This window comes from Rhinatrema bivittatum, chromosome 9 (assembly GCF_901001135.1).
Source record: "Rhinatrema bivittatum chromosome 9, aRhiBiv1.1, whole genome shotgun sequence".
NCBI classification, from domain to species: domain Eukaryota; kingdom Metazoa; phylum Chordata; class Amphibia; order Gymnophiona; family Rhinatrematidae; genus Rhinatrema; species Rhinatrema bivittatum.
The window spans coordinates 193,368,916-193,395,491 of record NC_042623.1 but is presented as its reverse complement, the minus strand read 5'-3'; the positions used below and the strand labels follow the sequence as shown (position 1 = coordinate 193,395,491).

Here is a 26,576-nt window from a genome sequence, read left to right as displayed (position 1 = left end):
AGGTGTCATAATATTGCTGAAGACAATTAGGAGTCCCAACGTCATTCCAAGGGAGAAAATACGGACCCGTTTCTAAAACACTTCTCAAGGATTTCAACAGGAAGTAGCAACCAATCAGAAAATAAAAAATAAATATGGAAAATAAATAATAAATGTATGTTAAGCTGGGAGTCAGATTCACAGAGTAAACAATAACAATGTTAAATAAAAGCCATTTCAGTTGCCTTGTCAATAATCATAGGTCAAAAGTCTCAGGGCTGGATTTTCAAAGCCCTATGCGCGCCGGGCCTATTTTATAAAGGCCTGGCGACATGCTTAAAGCCCCGGGACGCGTCTATGTCCCGGGGCTTTACAAAAGGAGCGGCCCAGGGGCGAGGCGGTCCGGGGGTGGCTGCGGGGCCAGAGACCTCCAGCACAGCGGTCATTTGCCGCTGTGTCGCAGGATTGCCTGCTGGTAGGCTGCCGGCAGGCACAAAAGTTAAAATAAAAAATTGGGGGGTATTTAGGGTAGGGCTGGGGGGGGGGGGGGATAGGTTAGAAAAGGGGTGGGAAGGTCAGATTAGGGGGAAGGGAATGGGTGAAGCCTGTGCACCCCCTCGTGCGTGCCGACTCCTGATTTTATAACATGCGTGCACTTGCACGCATGTTATAAAATCGGGCGTACATCTGTGCCTGCTGGGTAGCGCGCGCACATGTATGCCCTCGCGTGTTTTTGAAAATCTACCCCTCAATGTTTATGCTTTGTTTTTGAAATGAAAATAAAAACGTATCTGCGTGAGCCCTAGTTCAATGCCCTCGTCTGGGTCTGTGTTTTGAAACAGGAATTTGCATCAGGGGGAAACCACGGTTATCTCATTTACAAGTAGTGCTCACTTCTTCCATCACAGGTTCTTTTTATCACATTAGCAGCGATATACTCTGGTGGATTTTAGAATCCCTACCCGGGCCAAAGCTGGGAGATACGCACATGAGTTGGCCCGGCGCGCACCACGCGGATTTTAAAAACCGCATGAGTTCGCACATATTTCCTGATATGCGCAGAAATTAAAAAGTTCAAAAAAGGGACAGGGCGTGGGCGGAGTCTGGGCAGGGCAGGGGTGGGGCATGGGTGAGCCGAGTCTGTTACATGAAGTGCGCGCACAAGTATTTACACACACATGCGTGCACCAGGGTCCCCTACCACGTAACTTTACTTCTGTTTTGGTTGGTGTGTAAGTAATAAAATAAAAACTAGGCGAGTCGGCAGGGTTTTAAGGGGTGGGACTAATAATGTTAAATGCAGGCAAGTTAGCTAAGGTGAAGTCCTCTCTTACACTGGGATGAACTGGGAATGAACTGGGGAAACAGTTAATTGTGTTGGCACGCATATCTACTAAAATTCCCCCACTTACATGAGTGAGGTGGCTTTTGCACGCAGATGCGTGTGTCAGTATAAAGTCATATGCACATATATGCGCACATAGCCAATTTTATAACAGGCGCATATATACATGCACATATGCACGTGTGTTATAAAATCCCCACGCCCATGTACATGAGCTGGCAAACGCGCGCGCATGTACGTACTCGTGCAGGTCTTAAAATTCACTTCACTTTTAAAAAGAGACCACCAGTTAAAATATCTTCAAACTATTGGCAAGTTTTTAGAAAGAAAGGAGGAAAAAACAGCTTTTAGTACTCCTGTCATTTCTAGCTCACAAATCTTAACTTGGTATGGCAGCTTATCACTTTGACATCAAGCTTACTTTAAACCAAAAGGGAAGGCTGGTTGACCACATGCTTACAAAGGCTCTTGCTAGATAAGCAAGCTACTTCTTGACAAGGAAAACACTGGTGTGCGCAGTATTAGATATTCAGCAAGCGTGAAGGCAGTTGCATTTATAGTTCATGAGCATTAGCACATTTTACAGCTATATACTGTGTTTGAACTATCTTCTTTTATAGGGCATATGAAAGATTATGTGTTAAAATCCCATCTACCTTCCTCACCTTTTATAGATAGGTCAATTCCTTGGGGCACTCTCCTTGTGGGCAATTGCTCTTTTTGCACATGAACTTTTCAAAAAATTCATGACAAGATCCTATCACTGGCAAAACTATTGGCAGAATGAAACACATGATCAAGTCGCATGTGATCGAGCACTCTGGCTGTTTTTCTACCAGAAAAACACCAGCACCTATAGTGCAGCATTTGTATGGCTTTTTGCCATTCATTTCAAGATTTACAATGGGGCATTATCGAACAGATAAAACCATCTCTTTTGAAGATATGCAAGTATGGTAAAGGCATGACATCAGCACACCCCAAAGATGATTTGGTTAGCTGATTGCTTAAGCTGCTCATCCAGCAAGAGCCTTTGTAGCATGCTGTCAATCAGTCTTCCCTTCCGATCAAGTAAGCTTGGTGTCAAAGCGATAAGCTGCCGTACCAAGTTAAGGGGTACATTTTCAAAAACAGTGCGCGTGTGAACAAAAGTTCACTGGATGTTATAAGATACGCACGTAGCCACGCGTATCTTATAAAATCCAGGGTCGGCACGCGCAGGGGGTGCACATTTGTGCAACCTGTGCGCGCCGAGCCCAGCGCGCGCTGCCTGTTCCCCTCCGAGGGCCGCTCCGAAATCGGAGCGGCCTCGGAGGGAACTTTCCTTCTGCCTCCCCTCACCTTCCCCTACCTAACCCACCCCCCCCCCGGCCCTATCTAACCCCCCCTACCTTTGTTGGCAGATTTACGCCTACCCGAGGCAGGGTGTAAATCTGCTGGAGCGCCATCACCCGACCTGGGGGCTGGTCACGGAGGCCTTGGCCACGCCCCGGGCCGGTGCCATGCCCCCAGACCTGCCCCAAACTGCCCCCTGACCCCGGACACACCCCTCCCACCCCTTGTACGAAGCCCTGTGACTTACGCGTGTCCCGGGCCTATGCGCGCGCCGGCGCACGAGTGCCCTGCGTGCGTAAATCCGGCCGGATTTACGCGCGCAGGGCTTTTAAAATCCGGCCCTAAGGTTTGTGGGCAAGAAATGATGGAAGTGCTAAAAGCTATTTTTCTTCCTTTCTTTCTAAAAAATGACAATTGATTAAAGATATTTTAACTGGTGGTCTCATTTTAAACACTATATCTCTGCTAATGTGATGAAAAGAACCTGTGATGAAAGAAGTGAGCAGATTCCTGTTTCAAAACATGGACCCATGTCAGGGTATTGAAACAGAAGGAGTCACTCAGATAAGTTTTTATTTTCATTTGAAAAAGAAAACAAATAGAAATTGCAATGAGACTTAATTATGATTACTGACAAGGCATTGAAAGCCATCTGACGGGGAGTTCCAATATGATGGTCAACATAAACAAATAATTTTTTTGCTAATGGCATTTAGTTAATAAATAATAAATAAATAAAAGAAAATGACATAAAAAATAAGATTTATACAGGAAAAAAATATAAATAAAAAAGAAATAAAAATACCCTAAAAATAGAATATACAAATTATAAAATACATTTAAAAACATATAACACATATAAAAATATACATTTAAAAAATGAATCTAGAAAAATATGATAAAATATGTGCACAAAATAAAATAAGTTAGTTGGTTAACTCCGATATTCAAAGTTATTTGGATATTTAGCCAGCTATAGTCCACAAGTGGATGAGATGCCGGCATCTGTTTGGAATATCATATAAGTAATCTCAATTTGCTTTGCACCTAAAGCAGTTTATGCTAACAAAATATTAACTGATCTGAGTTGGTGGTGGTGGTGGTTATGACTTTAGAAAGATATTTTATTTGCATTATAAAACCTCTTAAAAAACAGACACTTTGGGGCAGATTTTAAAAGCCTTATGTGAGCAGGGGGGTTACGTGCACCAAGTTTATTTTGCATAGGCCCGGCGATGCATGCAAGCCCCGGGACGTGCATATGTCCTGGGGCTTGAAAAAAGGGGCGGGGCATGGCCAGAGACCTCCATAGGGCCTCTCGGCCGGGCGTGGCAACTACGCCTGCCTGGAGGAAGGCGCAACTTAAAAAATAAAGGTCACAGGGGGTTTAGAAATCGCTGGGGGGCAGGTTAGGTAGGAGAAGGGAAGGTGGGGGGGGGGGGGGGGGGGGTCGGAGGGAACAGGGAAAGCCATCGGGGCTCCCCTAGGGCTCGGCGTGCGCGCCGAGCCTGGATTTTATAACATGTGCGCGGCTGTATATTGAGACATCAAAAACCCCAATAGGCAGAATTTTACATTGCACTGTGAAGAAAGAGGAGAGGAGAGAATGGCAACAGGCAGAATAATAGCAGGGGGCATCTCCTTGCTGCCATACCTCGCTGCTACACCACTCATGGTGCACAGATGCCTGACCAGGATTAAAAATTAATCATCATAAAATTGTTCTGATGCCAACCTAATACGTTCATATAAACATCTGAATGATAGCTGAATAGTACACACTTTGTGCATCCTGACTTGGGCACAGATGTATGTATTGTTCAGCTGTAGGTGTCCACCCCAGAGAGTTTGGCCTTTGAGTGTTCCTTTCCTGCCTTCCCAAAATAGTCTTGCATGCAAGGTTGGTGCTGCGCATCCCAACTTTGAGCACAATCTTTTATGCAAGGCCATTTTGGAAAGGCTTGCCAAGTAAAATCAAACAGTAGGGCTGTCTGGGGTTGACACCTATAGCCTATCAGCATGCATGCACGTCTTGGCACTGTGCATCCCAACATGGACACTGTTTGGCAGTAGGTGCCCACCCCAGAAGGCTTATCCTTTGATTTCACTTGGCAATGGCAGCATGCCTTCACTAAATGGCCTTGCATGCCAGATTGTACCCAGGTCGGGATGTACAGTTCCAGCCTTGCATGCAAGGTCATTTTGGTCACAGTTTCCCACCAATAAAGGGCACTGTATCAGTTTCCAGCAACTGCCTCACTTTATACAGCACTTTTTTCTGCTTTAGTGCAAATTTTCACCTTAATTCACACTTTTAGCAAGCCTGTGCGTGCTATATTTACTCACGGTCTATTTGCATCCATTAGCCTACTACACCCTGCGTTAACACACTTTTTTAGTGTGTGGAGTAAATAAAAAACATGTGCCTAAAAATTAGCATGGTTTTAACTCCGGTTTTATTTTCTCAGCCTCATGGATCGTGTGATAAAAAACCTGATTTTTTGCAGTTTTATCTAATTAGCTAAAGTGGTCCCTGATCTCAGTTAACCTACCTTTGAAATCAGTGGTGTAGCTACAGGTGGGCCATGGTGCACCCACTTTTCATTCAGGCCCACCCATATTTTTGTTTTTTAGCACCAGGGGCCAATAGTGCTAAGGACTCAATGCACGCAATGCTGTAGCTCCTTCAATAGCCAGAGCTGTGCCTCTCCTCCCATGCGGTTCTATTTTTTTTTTAATTTGAACCAAGCCGGAGCTCTGAAGATACATGTAGAGCATTGAATGGTCAAACTTAGATTCAAACTTAGATTGCAAAGTAACCTGAAACTATTTAAAACTAATCTAAAAACCTGGCTTTTCAAACAAGCTTTTTACAAAGACAAAGAGGAAAACAAGTAAAAGCTAAGGGCCGGATTTTATAAATTTGCGCAAGCGCGAACAAAGTACGCTGGATTTTATAAGATACGCACATAGCCGTGCGTATCTTATAACATCCAGAGTCGGCGCACACAAGGGGGTGCACATTTGTGCAACCTGCGCGCGCCGAGCCCGGCACGCGTTGCCTGTTCCCTCCCCCACCTTCCCCTCCTAACCCCACCCCCCGGCCCTATCTAAACCTCCCCCCTACCTCTATCACGAAAATTTTACGCGCGCTGGGCCGGCTGCCGCGATCCATGTTCCGGTCCGGGTGCTGGTCCAGGGGCCGCTATCACGCCCCGGACCGGAACCATGTCCCGAAACGCCGCGTCACTCCTGACACGCCCCCGAAACGCTGCGTCCACTCCCGACACGCTCCCCCACATGCCCCTCCATGCAAGCCCCGGGGACTTACATGAGTCCCGGGGCTTGCGCACGCCCCCGAGCCTATGCAAAATAGGCTCAGCGCGCGCAGGGGTGGTTTGGGGTACATTTTCGGGGGGTACGCGTGTACCCCTTTGAAAATCTACCCCTAAGTAAGCACTAAGTAATCAGTTTCTTTTTTAAAACATCACAAAATACATATTAACACTAGACCTGAATCGTTTATTTACCAGTTTTTCAACCATCATTTAAGCTTTATTCATCACATAGCTATATTATTAAAATTATGTTACCGTTCCATACTGGCACATGAATAACTTGTAATCTATACCAATTAACCCTTGAATATCATTTTATGCCTTTATGTAAACTGTTGTGATGGTGAAATAACTTAACAGTATAGAAAAGTTTTAAACAAATAAATAAGTAACATAAATAATAAAATATCACTGAACCTCATGGGAGGGGAAGAGTAGTGCCGGGTGCTAGAGTAGCTGTGGAATTATGTACTCCGAGTCCTGGCGTAGGATTACAGAAGGAGGAAGTGAGGAGGGATACCAAGTGTAAGTTCCAGAAGGTAGAGGGACAAATGGGGACCAGAGAAATATGAGGTCTTGGGGAGAGGGGGGGCCGGACGTGGCTGTTTAGAGATGTGGGGGGTGGAGGAGGATTGGAATATTCAGGAGGTTGGGGTCTCAGGAATTTGGGGAGGGAGAGAAGTGGAGCCTCCAGGGGATACTGGGGATCAGGGGAAGGGAAATGGGGACTCAAGTATTGGCTGGCTGAGGCAGAGTGGTTACCTGGGAATTGGGTGGGAGAAGGAGGGAGAGTGGGAACTCTAATATTGGATAAGGTCTGAGGGGAAGAGTGGTGGGGACTCTAGGATTGGGGGGAGAGCAGGGGACTTGGAGACTGAGTAGTGTTTGGGGAAACAGTGGTGATTTGGCAATAGCCTGGGGGGTATGTGTAGAGGGGTGCTAGGTGGGCTGGGAGGGTATGAGTTGGAGGTTTGAGATGTATTAAGAAAGGTGTAAGAGAAGGGGATGAGACGTATTGTGAATGATGGGGAGGAGTGAGAAGCAGTGGAGAGATATGGCCCTGTGAAGATGGTGAGAGACAGAAATGGGGCTGGGGAGGAGGTAAAAGAGTTATAATCCGGGTAGGGGACTAGGAGTGGGTGAAAGACAGGGAAAATAGGCTGGGGAAGGAGTGAGAGATGGGGGGAATGAAACGGCTGGGTAAATGGTGAGAGTGGAGAGAAAGAACTAGGAAGAAGTGAAGAGAATGATGAAAAGCTGGAGAAGTGAAAGGAAGAGACTAAGGAGAAATCTAACTGAATGGATAGAAAGGCAGAGCAGAAAAAAAGACTTGAAAGAAAAGATAAGTATGTGAAAGATTTGGGAATGATCTGAAAAAGACAGGAGATAAAAAAAGGAAGAGAAACCCTGGAAAAAGAGTTTGAAGAATGATGAGAAGAAAGGAACTCAGAGGCTGGGACTAGCAGAATTAGAGAATAAAATTCCCAGACAACAAAAAGCATTTTATTTTCAATTTAGCAATAGGAAAATATCAGTTTTAAGAATCTGCATTTCAAATATTTTTATATTTTTACAGTACAGGAGGAAATGCATTTCTGTTTCTATTTCTCCAGTGTTGCACTGCCTAGAGAGTCTGGCTTCTTGCATTTTCCAATTTTAAATTTTGTCCTCATATTTCTTTTACTAATTTGTGGTATCTTATTGTGTCTGGGTCTAAGGTGAGGGATTCCGTTAGCAGGTAGTTCCTGCGTATGGATCCAGCTTGTTCTGGTTTCCCAATAGGAGGTATATTGGTGTTCTAGGACCCCCTTGCAGTATTTGTGGTGCTGCCTTTTCATAGGTAATTTTAATTTAATTTCATAGCATTAAATTCCCCTTTATAACTTAGGGTTAAGCAACTGCTCCTTGCTGTATGGGTTTCTGGGAGTTAGGGCTGTTATGGTATAGATTTGCTTTATAGGTCCTGAATGACTTTTTTTTTGCAGAGTTTCGTGTTGAGTGCTTAACAGTGGAGGGAGTTTGTGTTCCTGTTACTGAAGCAACTCCAAAATTTGAATATTTATTTAAAGTTTTATTATATAATTATAATGACCAATTATATGTATTTATAGGATCATTGCTGGGAGGGGAATTATGATTGGTTGCATTGTTATCAAAATTTGGTAAGTGCCTATAAGTCCAAGCCCCAAGTCTTTTAGGTATCTAGCAAAACCTTTGGGATAACTTGGCAGCATGTTTGGTTGAGAGAGAGAGAGAGGCAAAATGGGAGGTCGTTTGGTAGAAAGACTGCTGGGACAAAATGGGATTGTGATGGCTTGCGAGGAAAACTGAAAGACTACTGAGGACAGGGTTGGTGTCAGAGAGAGATTGCTGTGGATAGTGGGTGGGATGAGAGAGAGGGGACAAGGAGAGGGGCTGAGAGAGAAAAAGAAGAAACAAGAAACAGGGTGGGGGAAGGGCTATGAGTCTCCCCATCCTATATCTCATCCTGCCACAATAGTGTCTCTCAGTTCCCTTCTCTCTTGCTCTCATCATGGGCGGGAAGGACACTGAAAGAAAAAAGAGAGACTACTGGGGGGCATGGGGGGGGGAGCAGGGGATTGCTGATAAAAGTATAACTAGTGCAGCTCACACCTGAATGCCCACCCATGTTATCCTCAGGCCTTGCCTAAACATCATTTCTGTTGTGGGTGTAGACCCTTGGACCGAGGTGGAGTTGGCACAACATGCAGGGAGAAGCCCTGCAGGTCTCCACCATCGCTGGCAGAGCTGGCGGTGGCAGAGGCCCAATTGGAGCTTTGCTTATATCAGCCCACGTTCCCCTTAGGTTGAGCCCTCGGGTGCTGGGGCCGGCAGGACTTAGGTGCAGGCCTCTGCAGACGAGGTGAAGATTTGAAAAGGAAGACAGCTCCCAGGCCAGGGTCTGGGGCAGGTCAAATACAGGCAGAGTCAGAAGTGGGCAGTGGGGCGACAGAGGTCAAGCAGAATCAGGTCCAGGCAGTGTTCAGAGGCAGGCGGAGATCAGTCAGAGTCAGGTAACAAGCCAAGGTCAAACCAGAGGTCCAACCAAAGGAAAGAAGGAGAGGAAGCAGTCAGGAAGGCGAGGAGCAGCACAGGTGGGCAAAGAAGACACTGAAGACATGGAGCAGAAGACTGACTACAGGGAGGCGAAGAACTGAAGACAACACAGGATCCAAGAACACATGAAGAAGAAACCAGAACTCAGTAACAACAGTCTGGAATGCAGGAAGCCGCTGGGGCAATGCCGTCTACAGAGGTAGTTGACCTTTTGCCGAGGCAAGAAGCAGTTGAGAAGTGGTCTTTTATAGGCCCATGCCAGTGATGACATCCTTAAGCGCCACTGGTATTTTCCCACCGCAGGCCCTTTAAGAGGAGGCCAGTCGGGCATAAGTGCACCTTGGGAGGCCCGGGGAGGCAGCAGTGTCGGAGAGAGGCAGTGTGCGGCAGTCTGCCATGCGTCTGGCAGAGGAGCTGTGTGGTTGACAGTGAGAGTAGCCGGAGCTGAGGAAAGACTGAGGTCGGTTGTGTGTTCCTTCTGGGATCTATCCTGGCATCAGGAAGCCACATGCCGGGCTCGGAGGTGCAGGTAAGGGTGGCGGTTCGCAGGCCTGTCCTGTGGACCAACAAACGCAACAATTTCTGGCTATGTCACTGTTTGAGATAAGTTCCTGGAGGAGAAACTCCATAAATGTTTCCTAACCAAGTAGACTTGTGGAATAGTCACTATCACTGCACATTAGCATGGAATCTGTTTACTGTTTGGAAGGTTGCCGAGTACTTGTGACCTGGATTGGTCACTGTTGGAAACAGGATGCTGGGCTTGATGAACCCTTGGGGTCCCCAACATTTGTGTGTCTTGTCTGTATGTCTTGACTAGATTTTAAGTTCAACTGAGCAGGGACGGTCTCTTAGATATTCTGTACCGCTCTACATATTTCTTGAAGTGCTATATAAATGAACTTTAATAGTAGTAGTGCTGGTTTTGTAACCCTGTGAATGTGCTTTTTCTGTTTTACAGATCTGCGTCCCAGTAAAGTGTCCACCCAGTGCTGCAAGTCTGTCTCCAAAACGCCTATCTCTTTGAACATCATCAAATTTAAGATACAGAATGCCTTGAAGCCCTGTGTGCGCGCTGTTATGTAAGATTCCAAGTCTTTATAATTAAAGGGTATCCCCTCTCTGATTTGTAAGAAGCAGGTCACATGATATTTTCTATAAATGTATTACTGAGAACTCATATAGGCCCCATAGGTTAAAGTACACACATTTTTTTCACCAAAATGCGTTTTTTTAAAGCTACTCTTTTAAATACATGAGCCTTTTAACGTGAGCAACACTTTTAAAACGTTTGTAATATCCTACCTTACCTACAGGAAAACAGCAAAGGCCTAATAATTCAGCCAGGTCTTCCTTTAGCTCCAACTCCAAACTGTGACAAAGCTACGTTAGTTAGTCAGTGAAGAAAACTCCTCTTATCCCTTGACTACCGGAACTTAATCTTGAGACCTTAGCTTTACTGTTACCTCTTACTTAAAAGTCCCTCCCTCCCATGGCACTATGTTCCTGCCGCACTCTGCAATCACACTATTCTTTCATTTACCCTAACATCCATTCCATCCCATTCCTCTAATACTCTTGATTACTTATGATTAGAGTTATAGGGAGGATTAAATATCTTGACATGCCCTCCTTTGTGATTCCCTATCAATCACAATCTGATTGTAATTTGCCTTGAGATGCCTTGAGATGTTCTTGGTACAGGTGGAATGTAAAATGTTTCTAAATAATTAAAGGTATAAGGTGAGCTTAGAAGTGGTGAGCAAATTAATGGAAATGCTGCTGAAACAGAGGATAGTATAGTTTCTGGAATCCAATAGATTGCAAGATCTGAGGCAGCATGTTATTTTTTACCAGAGGAAGGTCTTCTCAGATGAATCAGATTAATTTCTTTGATTGGGTGACCAGAGATTGGATCAGGGGAGAGTGCTAGATGTAGTGTACTTGGATTTCAGTAAGGCCTTTGACCCAGTTCCGCATGGGCGATATAAGTAAATCGAGTGCCCTTGGTTTTGGCCCTAGAGTGACTGAGTTAGAAACTGGCTGATTGGGAGGTGACGAAGGATAAAAGGAGTTCACACCGAGCAGAGGGCATTACTAGCAGTGTGCCTCAGGGACTGGTCCTGGAACTGGTTCTTTTCAACATTTTTTGTGAGCCATGCTGTGGAAGGATTGTCAGGGAAAGGTTTCTCCTCTTTATTTGATTTATATTCCACGTTTCAGGCACCACAAAGCAGATTACATTTTTGCTGATGATACCAAAATCTGCAACAGGTTAGACAGGCAGGAAGGCATGGAAATAATATGAAGATGGATCTAGCGAAGCTTTAGGAATGGTCTGGAGCAAGTGTGGCCAACTCTCTTTACTAACTTATTACTTATCCTTAGCTAAAGTACCAAGAAAGCCCCTCCTTCAGGCATTCCCTGGCACCACTGTTACATACACCAGGCAGGATAAAACTGTCTGACTTTCCCTACAGCTGACACTTATCTAAAGGCAGAATTACTTCAAAATTCAGAGTGCTAACAAGAATTGACTGCAGTGGGGAGAATGTTAAATTTAGAATAAGATGGTCATGAGCTTCAACCTTTTACAGGGAAAAAGAATTCAAGAAAGCAAAGGATCCATACCGAAGTAGGGTCTATGGTATTGCAATGGGTGGGGAACATGGTGGATGGGATGGGCCAGGAGGTCTCTTGTATCCCATGTTTCAATTTCCTTTCGCTTTTCAGCTCCTTTTACACAGAGGCTAAAATCATCAATCAGCTGCAGGTTTTCCCTTTATCAGTCTGTTTTTTACAACATGGAAAAGGAATTATCATTATTTAACACAGGTATCAAGCTAAGGGCTAGATTCATCAAACGCGATAGGAAGAAGGGCATGTTTTATGGTAATAGCATAGGTATTACCACAGAGTGTAATGACGTTTTTTGCACTAATACCACAATTGTTGCAATTCCTACCTACAACCACAGGGGGGGGGGGGAGGAGGGAGGGAGGGAGGGAGGGAGAGAGAGAGAGAGAGACTAGCTATTAAGCCCTTCTAGTAGGTAGGTATTTATACCTCTATGGGAGGCCCACCTAGTAACTCGAGGTGAGGTTTAAGTAGTAGTGCAGGGGTTAGGGGCCACTTTTACATGCAGAGTGAGACGTACAAACAGAACAGTGCTCTCATGAAGATTTGATGTCTTTCGGAGTGAGGAAACTCACACAACGATGAGATTTGTACAATGTTCTCTCAACGTAGCTTGATGGACTCTCTACCTGGGTAACATCAGGCTAGGCTGAGAGAAAAAAGTGGCCCCCTAACCCCTACACTACTACCTAAATCTCACCTCGAGTTACTAGGTGGGCCTCCTAACTACTAGAAGGGCCTTATAGCTAGTCTGTCTCTCTCCCCCCCCCCAAAATGCTATTGGTGAAAGGATTGCAAAGTGTGATCCCCTAAATTCAGTATGGAGAATGCTCAATGATGGATCGTGTATGACGTGGATATTTGTCAAAGCAGACTTCCTCAAAACACAATCACATTTCAGTAAATATTAAGAAAATGATGTTGTTGAGAAAGCATTGACTCATCAGTTTCCTTAGATTCTCAGTCGAGGTTGCTGATGTCACTGCCCTTCTTGTCTTTTATCAGAAGTGGTTGCTAAGAGACAAAAATTCTTTCTAGTGAAAACTCTTGAAACACAATTTTTTGCTGCATCATGGAGGAGAGTGTGAGGAAGACAAGAAGAAGAAATGATGACAAGGAGGAGGAGGAAGCTGGGAAGAGGAGGGAAAGATGGAGGCATGAAGTAGAGAGATGAGAAGGCTATGGGGTCAGTCAGAAAGGCAGAGCAGGTGAATGGTGAATTAGCGACATTGATTACTATAGGAGATTGAGATTTCGAGCACATTGTGCAGGGTGCACCTAGTTTTAGTTCTGTTCCAAGGCAGCTGGCTTTCCATGGTGACTGCAAAATGGAAAGTTCAAGCTCTATGATAGAGTCTAATCAATGCAATTGTCAGCAGATTGAAGGGAAGTGTTTTGCACTCTCTGGATTTGTAGCTAATGGGCAGAAAAGATTCAAACTTATCTTAACAGAAAGCTCCAGCAGTCCCGTCAGTTTTGTCAAGATCTTTGTATAAAATTGTTGGATATTTGTTGACACAAACTGGAGTTTTCACAAAATGTGTCCCAGAAGAAAGCATTAAAATAGAGGAAACAGGAAGTGTGAATATGGAGCCTGGAAGACAGGCCCCAGTGAACTCTTGTACTTGTAACACAGACAATGGTTTGATAAAGTGACTTAGCAGAGTATGAAGATACAGATATGGGATTGATGGATGCAGTGATGTATTTCAGCACTGAGATATGGCTTTCAGCATGGGTTCAGAAAGATGAGTTATTAACTCAAAAATCCAACCCATATGCCAGGAGTGGTAGTGGAGAGGCTGGTGTGTTACAGCTCTGAGATACAGAAAGAGTATTCGTAAGGAACCTGGTGTAGTTCAGTACTGAGGTACAGAAACAGTATTAGTGAGGACGATGCCTAGTACAGCACTGATATACAGAAAGGGTATTATTGAGGAGGATGGCTTAGTACAGCACTGAAGTATAGAAGGGGTATTAGTGGGGAAGCTAGAGTATAGCACTGAGGTATAGGAAGGGTATTACTAGGGAGGCTGGAGTATAGCACTAAGGTATAGAAGAGGTATTAGCAGGGAGGCTGGAGTATAGCACTAAGGTATAGAAGAGGTATTAGCAGGGAGGCTGCAGTATAGCACAAAGGTATACAAGAGGTATTAGTAGGGAGGCTGAAATATAGCACAAAGGTATAGAAGGAGTATTAGTAGGGAGGCTGAAGTATAGAAGGGGGTATTAGTAGGGAAGCTGGAATATAGCACTGAAATATAGAAGGGGTATTAGTGGGGAGGTTGGAGTACAGCACTGAAGTATAGAAGGGGTATTAGTGGGGAGGTTGGAGTACAGCACTGAGGTATAGAAGGGGTAGTAGTAAGGAGGCCAGAGTATGGCACTGCAGTATAGAAGGGGTATTAGTGGGGAGGCTGGAGTACAGCACTGAGGTTCAGAAGGATATTAGTGGGGAGACTGGGTTAGTACAGCACTAAGGTGAAGCAAGGTTATTAGTTGATGGGCTGGTATAGTACAATAGTAAGGTACAGAAGGGGCATTAGGACAGTAAAGCATAGAACTGAGACATAGCCGGGGTAGGCTGGGGTACAGCAAAAGGCATAAAAAAAGCAAAGCATAAAAAAAAGAATGGACAAAAGGTGTGATGGAAAAACAGGGATATCAAACAGACAAAATTAAAAATGAAAACTTATATAAACAAAATGTATTACACACTTTAAAATACTATAAATACAACATAAATAAATATAATTAATATTGTATACATTTGTATAAAAACATAAAATACCAGGGGGCAAATACTGAAATTTAGTAAAATTCAAACGGCCAAGTTCTGGCAAATTGCCTGCATCAGGGGAATAAAAAACATTAAGAGAACATTAACAGATAAACAATACACAAGATAAACAACATAAAGGTCCATAAAGTTATTTGAAAATGTGTTTCAAAAGGCAATTGCTTATCAAAGACCTTGTTCCACTAGGGTAACAGATCTTCCAGGTGTCATAATATTGCTGAAGACAATTAGGAGTCCCAACGTCATTCCAAGGGAGAAAATACGGACCCGTTTCTAAAACACTTCTCAAGGATTTCAACAGGAAGTAGCAACCAATCAGAAAATAAAAAATAAATATGGAAAATAAATAATAAATGTATGTTAAGCTGGGAGTCAGATTCACAGAGTAAACAATAACAATGTTAAATAAAAGCCATTTCAGTTGCCTTGTCAATAATCATAGGTCAAAAGTCTCAGGGCTGGATTTTCAAAGCCCTATGCGCGCCGGGCCTATTTTATAAAGGCCTGGCGACATGCTTAAAGCCCCGGGACGCGTCTATGTCCCGGGGCTTTACAAAAGGAGCGGCCCAGGGGCGAGGCGGTCCGGGGGTGGCTGCGGGGCCAGAGACCTCCAGCACAGCGGTCATTTGCCGCTGTGTCGCAGGATTGCCTGCTGGTAGGCTGACGGCAGGCACAAAAGTTAAAATAAAAAATTGGGGGGTATTTAGGGTAGGGCTGGGGGGGGGGGGATAGGTTAGAAAAGGGGTGGGAAGGTCAGATTAGGGGGAAGGGAATGGGTGAAGCCTGTGCACCCCCTCGTGCGTGCCGACTCCTGATTTTATAACATGCGTGCACTTGCACGCATGTTATAAAATCGGGCGTACATCTGTGCCTGCTGGGTAGCGCGCGCACATGTATGCCCTCGCGTGTTTTTGAAAATCTACCCCTCAATGTTTATGCTTTGTTTTTGAAATGAAAATAAAAACGTATCTGCGTGAGCCCTAGTTCAATGCCCTCGTCTGGGTCTGTGTTTTGAAACAGGAATTTGCATCAGGGGGAAACCACGGTTATCTCATTTACAAGTAGTGCTCACTTCTTCCATCACAGGTTCTTTTTATCACATTAGCAGCGATATACTCTGGTGGATTTTAGAATCCCTACCCGGGCCAAAGCTGGGAGATACGCACATGAGTTGGCCCGGCGCGCACCACGCGGATTTTAAAAACCGCATGAGTTCGCACATATTTCCTGATATGCGCAGAAATTAAAAAGTTCAAAAAAGGGACAGGGCGTGGGCGGAGTCTGGGCAGGGCAGGGGTGGGGCATGGGTGAGCCGAGTCTGTTACATGAAGTGCGCGCACAAGTATTTACACACACATGCGTGCACCAGGGTCCCCTACCACGTAACTTTACTTCTGTTTTGGTTGGTGTGTAAGTAATAAAATAAAAACTAGGCGAGTCGGCAGGGTTTTAAGGGGGTGGGACTAATAATGTTAAATGCAGGCAAGTTAGCTAAGGTGAAGTCCTCTCTTACACTGGGATGAACTGGGAATGAACTGGGGAAACAGTTAATTGTGTTGGCACGCATATCTACTAAAATTCCCCCACTTACATGAGTGAGGTGGCTTTTGCACGCAGATGCGTGTGTCAGTATAAAGTCATATGCACATATATGCGCACATAGCCAATTTTATAACAGGCGCATATATACATGCACATATGCACGTGTGTTATAAAATCCCCACGCCCATGTACATGAGCTGGCAAACGCGCGCGCATGTACGTACTCGTGCAGGTCTTAAAATTCACTTCACTTTTAAAAAGAGACCACCAGTTAAAATATCTTCAAACTATTGGCAAGTTTTTAGAAAGAAAGGAGGGAAAAAACAGCTTTTAGTACTCCTGTCATTTCTAGCTCACAAATCTTAACTTGGTATGGCAGCTTATCACTTTGACATCAAGCTTACTTTAAACCAAAAGGGAAGGCTGGTTGACCACATGCTTACAAAGGCTCTTGCTAGATAAGCAAGCTACTTCTTGACAAGGAAAACACTGGTGTGCGCAGTATTAGATATTCAGCAAGCGTGAAGGCAGTTGCATTTATAGTTCATGAGCATTAGCACATTTTACAGCTATATACTGTGTTTGAACTATCTTCTTTTATAGGGCATATGAAAGATTATGTGTTAAAATCCCATCTACCTTCCTCACCTTTTATAGATAGGTCAATTCCTTTGGGGCACTCTCCTTGTGGGCAATTGCTCTTTTTGCACATGAACTTTTCAAAAAATTCATGACAAGATCCTATCACTGGCAAAACTATTGGCAGAATGAAACACATGATCAAGTCGCATGTGATCGAGCACTCTGGCTGTTTTTCTACCAGAAAAACACCAGCACCTATAGTGCAGCATTTGTATGGCTTTTTGCCATTCATTTCAAGATTTACAATGGGGCATTATCGAACAGATAAAACCATCTCTTTTGAAGATATGCAAGTATGGTAAAGGCATGACATCAGCACACCCCAAAGATGATTTGGTTAGCTGATTGCTTAAGCTGCTCATCCAGCAAGAGCCTTTGTAAGCATGCTGTCAATCAGTCTTCCCTTCCGGATCAAGTAAGCTTGGTGTCAAAGCGATAAGCTGCCGTACCAAGTTAAGGGGTACATTTTCAAAAACAGTGCGCGTGTGAACAAAAGTTCACTGGATGTTATAAGATACGCACGTAGCCACGCGTATCTTATAAAATCCAGGGTCGGCACGCGCAAGGGGGTGCACATTTGTGCAACCTGTGCGCGCCGAGCCCAGCGCGCGCTGCCTGTTCCCTCCGAGGCCGCTCCGAAATCGGAGCGGCCTCGGAGGGAACTTTCCTTCTGCCTCCCCTCACCTTCCCCTACCTAACCCACCCCCCCCCCGGCCCTATCTAAACCCCCCCTACCTTTGTTGGCAGATTTACGCCTACCCGAGGCAGGTGTAAATCTGCTGGAGCGCCATCACCCGACCTGGGGGCTGGTCCGGAGGCCTTGGCCACGCCCCGGGCCGGTGCCATGCCCCCAGACCTGCCCCAAACTGCCCCCTGACCCCGGACACACCCCCTCCCACCCCTTGTACGAAGCCCTGGGACTTACGCGTGTCCCGGGCCTATGCGCGCGCCGGCGCACGAGTGCCCTGCGTGCGTAAATCCGGCCGGATTTACGCGCGCAGGGCTTTTAAAATCCGGCCCTAAGGTTTGTGGGCAAGAAATGATGGAAGTGCTAAAAGCTATTTTTCTTCCTTTCTTTCTAAAAAATGACAATTGATTAAAGATATTTTAACTGGTGGTCTCATTTTAACACTATATCTCTGCTAATGTGATGAAAAGAACCTGTGATGAAAGAAGTGAGCAGATTCCTGTTTCAAAACATGGACCCATGTCAGGGTATTGAAACAGAAGGAGTCACTCAGATAAGTTTTTATTTTCATTTGAAAAAGAAAACAAATAGAAATTGCAATGAGACTTAAATTATGATTACTGACAAGGCAATTGAAAGCCATCTGACTGGGAGTTCCAATATGATGGTCAACATAAACAAATAATTTTTTTGCTAATGGCATTTAGTTAATAAATAATAAATAAATAAAAGAAAATGACATAAAAAATAAAGATTTATACAGGAAAAAAATATAAATAAAAAAGAAATAAAAAATAACCTAAAAATAGAATATACAAATTATAAAAATACATTTAAAAACATATAACACATATAAAAATATACATTTAAAAAATGAATCTAGAAAAATATGATAAAATATGTGCACAAAATAAAATAAGTTAGTTGGTTAACTCCGATATTCAAAGTTATTTGGATAATTTAGCCAGCTATAGTCCACAAGTGGATGAGATGCCGGCATCTGTTTGGAATATCATATAAGTAATCTCAATTTGCTTTGCACCTAAAGCAGTTTATGCTAACAAAATATTAACTGATCTGAGTTGGTGGTGGTGGTGGTTATGACTTTAGAAAGATATTTTATTTGCATTATAAAACCTCTTAAAAAACAGACACTTTGGGGCAGATTTTAAAAGCCTTATGTGAGCAGGGGGGTTACGTGCACCAAGTTTATTTTGCATAGGCCCGGCGATGCATGCAAGCCCCGGGACGTGCATATGTCCTGGGGCTTGAAAAAAGGGGCGGGGCATGGCCAGAGACCTCCATAGGGCCTCTCGGCCGGGCGTGCAACTACGCCTGCCTGGAGGAAGGCGCAACTTAAAAAATAAAGGTCACAGGGGGTTTAGAAAGCGCTGGGGGGCAGGTTAGGTAGGAGAAGGGAAGGTGGGGGGGGGGGGGGGGCGGAGGGAACAGGGAAAGCCATCGGGGCTCCCCTAGGGCTCGGCGTGCGCGCCGAGCCTGGATTTTATAACATGTGCGCGGCTGTATATTGAGACATCAAAAACCCCAATAGGCAGAATTTTACATTGCACTGTGAAGAAAGAGGAGAGGAGAGAATGGCAACAGGCAGAATAATAGCAGGGGCATCTCCTTGCTGCCATACCTCGCTGCTACACCACTCATGGTGCACAGATGCCTGACCAGGATTAAAAATTAATCATCATAAAATTGTTCTGATGCCAACCTAATACGTTCATATAAACATCTGAATGATAGCTGAATAGTACACACTTTGTGCATCCTGACTTGGGCACAGATGTATGTATTGTTCAGCTGTAGGTGTCCACCCCAGAGAGTTTGGCCTTTGAGTGTTCCTTTCCTGCCTTCCCAAAATAGTCTTGCATGCAAGGTTGGTGCTGCGCATCCCAACTTTGAGCACAATCTTTTATGCAAGGCCATTTTGGAAAGGCTTGCCAAGTAAAATCAAACAGTAGGCTGTCTGGGGTTGACACCTATAGCCTATCAGCATGCATGCACGTCTTGGCACTGTGCATCCCAACATGGACACTGTTTGGCAGTAGGTGCCCACCCCAGAAGGCTTATCCTTTGATTTCACTTGGCAATGGCAGCATGCCTTCACTAAATGGCCTTGCATGCCAGATTGTACCCAGGTCGGGATGTACAGTTCCAGCCTTGCATGCAAGGTCATTTTGGTCACAGTTTCCCACCAATAAAGGGCACTGTATCAGTTTCCAGCAACTGCCTCACTTTATACAGCACTTTTTCTGCTTTAGTGCAAATTTTCACCTTAATTCACACTTTTAGCAAGCCTGTGCGTGCTATATTTACTCACGGTCTATTTGCATGCCATTAGCCTACTACACCCTGCGTTAACACACTTTTTTAGTGTGTGAGTAAATAAAAACATGTGCTAAAAATTAGCATGGTTTTAACTCCGGTTTTATTTTCTCAGCCTCATGGATCGTGTGATAAAAACCTGATTTTTTGCAGTTTTATCTAATTAGCTAAAGTGGTCCCTGATCTCAGTTAACCTACCTTTGAAATCAGTGGTGTAGCTACAGGTGGGCCATGGTGCACCCACTTTTCATTCAGGCCCACCCATATTTTTGTTTTTTAGCACCAGGGGCCAATAGTGCTAAGACTCAATGCACGCAATGCTGTAGCTCCTTCAATAGCCAGAGCTGTGCCTCTCCTCCCATGCGGTTCTATTTTTTTTTAATTTGAACCAAGCGGAGCTCTGAAGATACATGTAGAGCATTGAATGGTTCAAACTTAGATTCAAACTTAGATTGCAAAGTAACCTGAAACTATTTAAAACTAATCTAAAAACCTGGCTTTTCAAACAAGCTTTTTACAAAGACAAAGAGGAAAACAAGTAAAAGCTAAGGGCCGGATTTTATAAATTTGCGCAAGCGCGAACAAAAGTACGCTGGATTTTATAAGATACGCACATAGCCGTGCGTATCTTATAACATCCAGAGTCGGCGCACACAAGGGGGTGCACATTTGTGCAACCTGCGCGCGCCGAGCCCGGCACGCGTTGCCTGTTCCCTCCCCCACCTTCCCCTCCCTAACCCACCCCCCGGCCCTATCTAAACCTCCCCCCTACCTCTATCACGAAAATTTTACGCGCGCTGGGCCGGCTGCCGCGATCCATGTTCCGGTCCGGGTGCTGGTCCAGGGGCCGCTATCACGCCCCCGGACCGGAACCATGTCCCGAAACGCCGCGTCACTCCTGACACGCCCCCGAAACGCTGCGTCACTCCCGACACGCTCCCCCACATGCCCCTCCATGCAAGCCCCGGGACTTACATGAGTCCCGGGGCTTGCGCACGCCCCCGAGCCTATGCAAAATAGGCTCAGCGCGCGCAGGGGTGGTTTGGGGTACATTTTCGGGGGGTACGCGTGTACCCCTTTGAAAATCTACCCCTAAGTAAGCACTAAGTAATCAGTTTCTTTTTTAAACATCACAAAATACATATTAACACTAGACCTGAATCGTTTTACCAGTTTTTCAACCATCATTTAAGCTTTATTCATCACATAGCTATATTATTAAAATTATGTTACCGTTCCATACTGGCACATGAATAACTTGTAATCTATACCAATTAACCTTGAATATCATTTTATGCCTTTATGTAAACTGTTGTGATGGTGAAATAACTTAACAGTATAGAAAAGTTTTTAAACAAATAAATAAGTAACATAAATAAATAAAATATCACTGAACCTCATGGGAGGGGAAGAGTAGTGCCGGGTGCTAGAGTAGCTGTGGAATTATGTACTCCGAGTCCTGGCGTAGGATTACAGAAGGAGGAAGTGAGGAGGGATACCAAGTGTAAGTTCCAGAAGGTAGAGGGACAAATGGGGACCAGAGAAATATGAGGTCTTGGGGAGAGGGGGGCCGGACGTGGCTGTTTAGAGATGTGGGGGTGGAGGAGGATTGGAATATTCAGGAGGTTGGGGTCTCAGGAATTTGGGGAGGGAGAGAAGTGGAGCCTCCAGGGGATACTGGGGATCAGGGGAAGGGAAATGGGGACTCAAGTATTGGCTGGCTGAGGCAGAGTGGTTACCTGGGAATTGGGTGGGAGAAGGAGGGAGAGTGGGAACTCTAATATTGGATAAGGTCTGAGGGGAAGAGTGGTGGGGGACTCTAGGATTGGGGGGAGAGCAGGGACTTGGAGACTGAGTAGTGTTTGGGGAAACAGTGGTGATTTGGCAATAGCCTGGGGGGTATGTGTAGAGGGGTGCTAGGTGGGCTGGGAGGGTATGAGTTGGAGGTTTGAGATGTATTTAAGAAAGGTGTAAGAGAAGGGGATGAGACGTATTGTGAATGATGGGGAGGAGTGAGAAGCAGTGGAGAGATATGGCCCTGTGAAGATGGTGAGAGACAGAAATGGGGCTGGGGAGGAGGTAAAAGAGTTAATCCGGGTAGGGGACTAGGAGTGGGTGAAAGACAGGGAAAATAGGCTGGGGAAGGAGTGAGAGATGGGGGGAATGAAACGGCTGGGTAAATGGTGAGAGTGGAGAGAAGAACTAGGAAGAAGTGAGAGAGAATGATGAAAAGCTGGAGAAGTGAAAAGGAAGAGACTAAGGAGAAATCTAACTGAATGGATAGAAAGGCAGAGCAGAAAAAAAGACTTGAAAGAAAAGATAAGTATGTGAAAGATTTGGGAATGATCTGAAAAAGACAGGAGATAAAAAAAGGAAGAGAAACCCTGGAAAAAGAGTTTGAAGAATGATGAGAAGAAAGGAACTCAGAGGCTGGGACTAGCAGAATTAGAGAAATAAAATTCCCAGACAACAAAAAGCATTTTATTTTCAATTTAGCAATAGGAAAATATCAGTTTTAAGAATCTGCATTTCAAATATTTTTATATTTTTACAGTACAGGAGGAAATGCATTTCTGTTTCTATTTCTCCAGTGTTGCACTGCCTAGAGAGTCTGGCTTCTTGCATTTTCCAATTTTAAATTTTGTCCTCATATTTCTTTTACTAATTTGTGGTATCTTATTGTGTCTGGGTCTAAGGTGAGGGATTCCGTTAGCAGGTAGTTCCTGCGTATGGATCCAGCTTGTTCTGGTTTCCCAATAGGAGGTATATTGGTGTTCTAGGACCCCCTTGCAGTATTTGTGGTGCTGCCTTTTCATAGGTAATTTTAATTTAATTTCATAGCATTAAATTCCCCTTTATAACTTAGGGTTAAGCAACTTGCTCCTTGCTGTATGGGTTCTGGGAGTTAGGGCTGTTATGGTATAGATTTGCTTTATAGGTCCTGAATGACTTTTTTTTTTGCAGAGTTTCGTGTTGAGTGCTTAACAGTGGAGGGAGTTTGTGTTCCTGTTACTGAAGCAACTCCAAAATTTGAATATTTATTTAAAGTTTTATTATATAAATTATAATGACCAATTATATGTATTTATAGGATCATTGCTGGGAGGGGAATTATGATTGGTTGCATTGTTATCAAAATTTGGTAAGTGCCTATAAGTCCAAGCCCCAAGTCTTTTAGGTATCTAGCAAAACCTTTGGGATAACTTGGCAGCATGTTTGGTTGAGAGAGAGAGAGAGGCAAAATGGGAGGTCGTTTGGTAGAAAGACTGCTGGGGACAAAATGGGATTGTGATGGCTTGCGAGGAAAACTGAAAGACTACTGAGGACAGGGTTGGTGTCAGAGAGAGATTGCTGTGGATAGTGGGTGGGATGAGAGAGAGGGGACAAGGAGAGGGGCTGAGAGAGAAAAAGAAGAAACAAGAAACAGGGTGGGGGAAGGGCTATGAGTCTCCCCATCCTATATCTCATCCTGCCACAATAGTGTCTCTCAGTTCCCTTCTCTCTTGCTCTCATCATGGGCGGGAAGGACACTGAAAGAAAAAGAGAGACTACTGGGGGGCATGGGGGGGGGAGCAGGGGATTGCTGATAAAAGTATAACTAGTGCAGCTCACACCTGAATGCCCACCCATGTTATCCTCAGGCCTTGCCTAAACATCATTTCTGTTGTGGGTGTAGACCCTTGGACCGAGGTGGAGTTGGCACAACATGCAGGGAGAAGCCCTGCAGGTCTCCACCATCGCTGGCAGAGCTGGCGGTGGCAGAGGCCCAATTGGAGCTTTGCTTATATCAGCCCACGTTCCCCTTAGGTTGAGCCCTCGGGTGCTGGGGCCGGCAGGACTTAGGTGCAGGCCTCTGCAGACGAGGTGAAGATTTGAAAAGGAAGACAGCTCCCAGGCCAGGGTCTGGGGCAGGTCAAATACAGGCAGAGTCAGAAGTGGGCAGTGGGCGACAGAGGTCAAGCAGAATCAGGTCCAGGCAGTGTTCAGAGGCAGGCGGAGATCAGTCAGAGTCAGGTAACAAGCCAAGGTCAAACCAGAGGTCCAACCAAAGGAAAGAAGGAGAGGAAGCAGTCAGGAAGGCGAGGAGCAGCACAGGTGGGCAAAGAAGACACTGAAGACATGGAGCAGAAGACTGACTACAGGGAGGCGAAGAACTGAAGACAACACAGGATCCAAGAACACATGAAGAAGAAACCAGAACTCAGTAACAACAGTCTGGAATGCAGGAAGCCGCTGGGGCAATGCCGTCTACAGAGGTAGTTGACCTTTTGCCGAGGCAAGAAGCAGTTGAGAAGTGGTCTTTTATAGGCCCATGCCAGTGATGACATCCTTAAGCGCCACTGGTATTTTCCCACCGCAGGCCCTTTAAGAGGAGGCCAGTCGGGCATAAGTGCACCTTGGGAGGCCCGGGGAGGCAGCAGTGTCGGAGAGAGGCAGTGTGCGGCAGTCTGCCATGCGTCTGGCAGAGGAGCTGTGTGGTTGACAGTGAGAGTAGCCGGAGCTGAGGAAAGACTGAGGTCGGTTGTGTGTTCCTTCTGGGATCTATCCTGGCATCAGGAAGCCACATGCCGGGCTCGGAGGTGCAGGTAAGGGTGGCGGTTCGCAGGCCTGTCCTGTGGACCAACAAACGCAACAATTTCTGGCTATGTCACTGTTTGAGATAAGTTCCTGGAGGAGAACTCCATAAATGTTTCCTAACCAAGTAGACTTGTGGAATAGTCACTATCACTGCACATTAGCATGGAATCTGTTTACTGTTTGGAAGGTTGCCGAGTACTTGTGACCTGGATTGGTCACTGTTGGAAACAGGATGCTGGGCTTGATGAACCCTTGGGGTCCCCAACATTTGTGTGTCTTGTCTGTATGTCTTGACTAGATTTTAAGTTCAACTGAGCAGGGACGGTCTCTTAGATATTCTGTACCGCTCTACATATTTCTTGAAGTGCTATATAAATGAACTTTAATAGTAGTAGTGCTGGTTTTGTAACCCTGTGAATGTGCTTTTTCTGTTTTACAGATCTGCGTCCCAGTAAAGTGTCCACCCAGTGCTGCAAGTCTGTCTCCAAAACGCCTATCTCTTTGAACATCATCAAATTTAAGATACAGAATGCCTTGAAGCCCTGTGTGCGCGCTGTTATGTAAGATTCCAAGTCTTTATAATTAAAGGGTATCCCCTCTCTGATTTGTAAGAAGCAGGTCACATGATATTTTCTATAAATGTATTACTGAGAACTCATATAGGCCCCATAGGTTAAAGTACACACATTTTTTCACCAAAATGCGTTTTTTTAAAGCTACTCTTTTAAATACATGAGCCTTTTAACGTGAGCAACACTTTTAAAACGTTTGTAATATCCTACCTTACCTACAGGAAAACAGCAAAGGCCTAATAATTCAGCCAGGTCTTCCTTTAGCTCCAACTCCAAACTGTGACAAAGCTACGTTAGTTAGTCAGTGAAGAAAACTCCTCTTATCCCTTGACTACCGGAACTTAATCTTGAGACCTTAGCTTTACTGTTACCTCTTACTTAAAAGTCCCTCCCTCCCATGGCACTATGTTCCTGCCGCACTCTGCAATCACACTATTCTTTCATTTACCCTAACATCCATTCCATCCCATTCCTCTAATACTCTTGATTACTTATGATTAGAGTTATAGGGAGGATTAAATATCTTGACATGCCCTCCTTTGTGATTCCCTATCAATCACAATCTGATTGTAATTTGCCTTGAGATGTTCTTGGTACAGGTGGAATGTAAAATGTTTCTAAATAATTAAAGGTATAAGGTGAGCTTAGAAGTGGTGAGCAAATTAATGGAAATGCTGCTGAAACAGAGGATAGTATAGTTTCTGGAATCCAATAGATTGCAAGATCTGAGGCAGCATGTTATTTTTTACCAGAGGAAGGTCTTCTCAGATGAATCAGATTAATTTCTTTGATTGGGTGACCAGAGATTGGATCAGGGGAGAGTGCTAGATGTAGTGTACTTGGATTTCAGTAAGGCCTTTGACCCAGTTCCGCATGGGCGATATAAGTAAATCGAGTGCCCTTGGTTTTGGCCCTAGAGTGACTGAGTTAGAAACTGGCTGATTGGGAGGTGACGAAGGATAAAAGGAGTTCACACCGAGCAGAGGGCATTACTAGCAGTGTGCCTCAGGGACTGGTCCTGGAACTGGTTCTTTTCAACATTTTTTGTGAGCCATGCTGTGGAAGGATTGTCAGGGAAAGGTTTCTCCTCTTTATTTGATTTATATTCCACGTTTCAGGCACCACAAAGCAGATTACATTTTTGCTGATGATACCAAAATCTGCAACAGGTTAGACAGGCAGGAAGGCATGGAAATAATATGAAGATGGATCTAGCGAAGCTTTAGGAATGGTCTGGAGCAAGTGTGGCCAACTCTCTTTACTAACTTATTACTTATCCTTAGCTAAAGTACCAAGAAAGCCCCTCCTTCAGGCATTCCCTGGCACCACTGTTACATACACCAGGCAGGATAAAACTGTCTGACTTTCCCTACAGCTGACACTTATCTAAAGGCAGAATTACTTCAAAATTCAGAGTGCTAACAAGAATTGACTGCAGAATAAACATTTTTTTTTTTTACAGGGAAAGATTGATTTCTGTATCTCACTGCAAGATACATCTTTAAACCAATCTTTTTCTGCCCTGTTTGAGGTATCAGTTAATTTAGAGTTTTAGCTAACTTTTTGTGCCTCTGTAGGTTTGTTAACATTTCTGTCTTTCACTGGAGAAGGATATTCAAAGAAAGACTAACAAAATAGCTTTTCTTTTGTAAGAACATCCGCATATGTTTGTTCTGTTTTCTGTTCTTATTGTAATTCTGAATTA

At 44.6% G+C, this 26,576-nt stretch overlaps 1 long non-coding RNA gene across 1 annotated transcript in view; it reads left to right on the top strand.

Annotated features, from left to right (window-relative positions):
- LOC115099476 overlaps window positions 1-26,576 on the top strand; it is a 43,338-nt gene that overhangs the window by 7,688 nt on the left and 9,074 nt on the right. The window contains exons 3-4 of the long non-coding RNA XR_003858788.1: window positions 10,037-10,157; window positions 24,739-24,859. This is a non-coding gene — a long non-coding RNA (uncharacterized LOC115099476). The remainder of the gene's footprint in view (window positions 1-10,036; window positions 10,158-24,738; window positions 24,860-26,576) is intronic.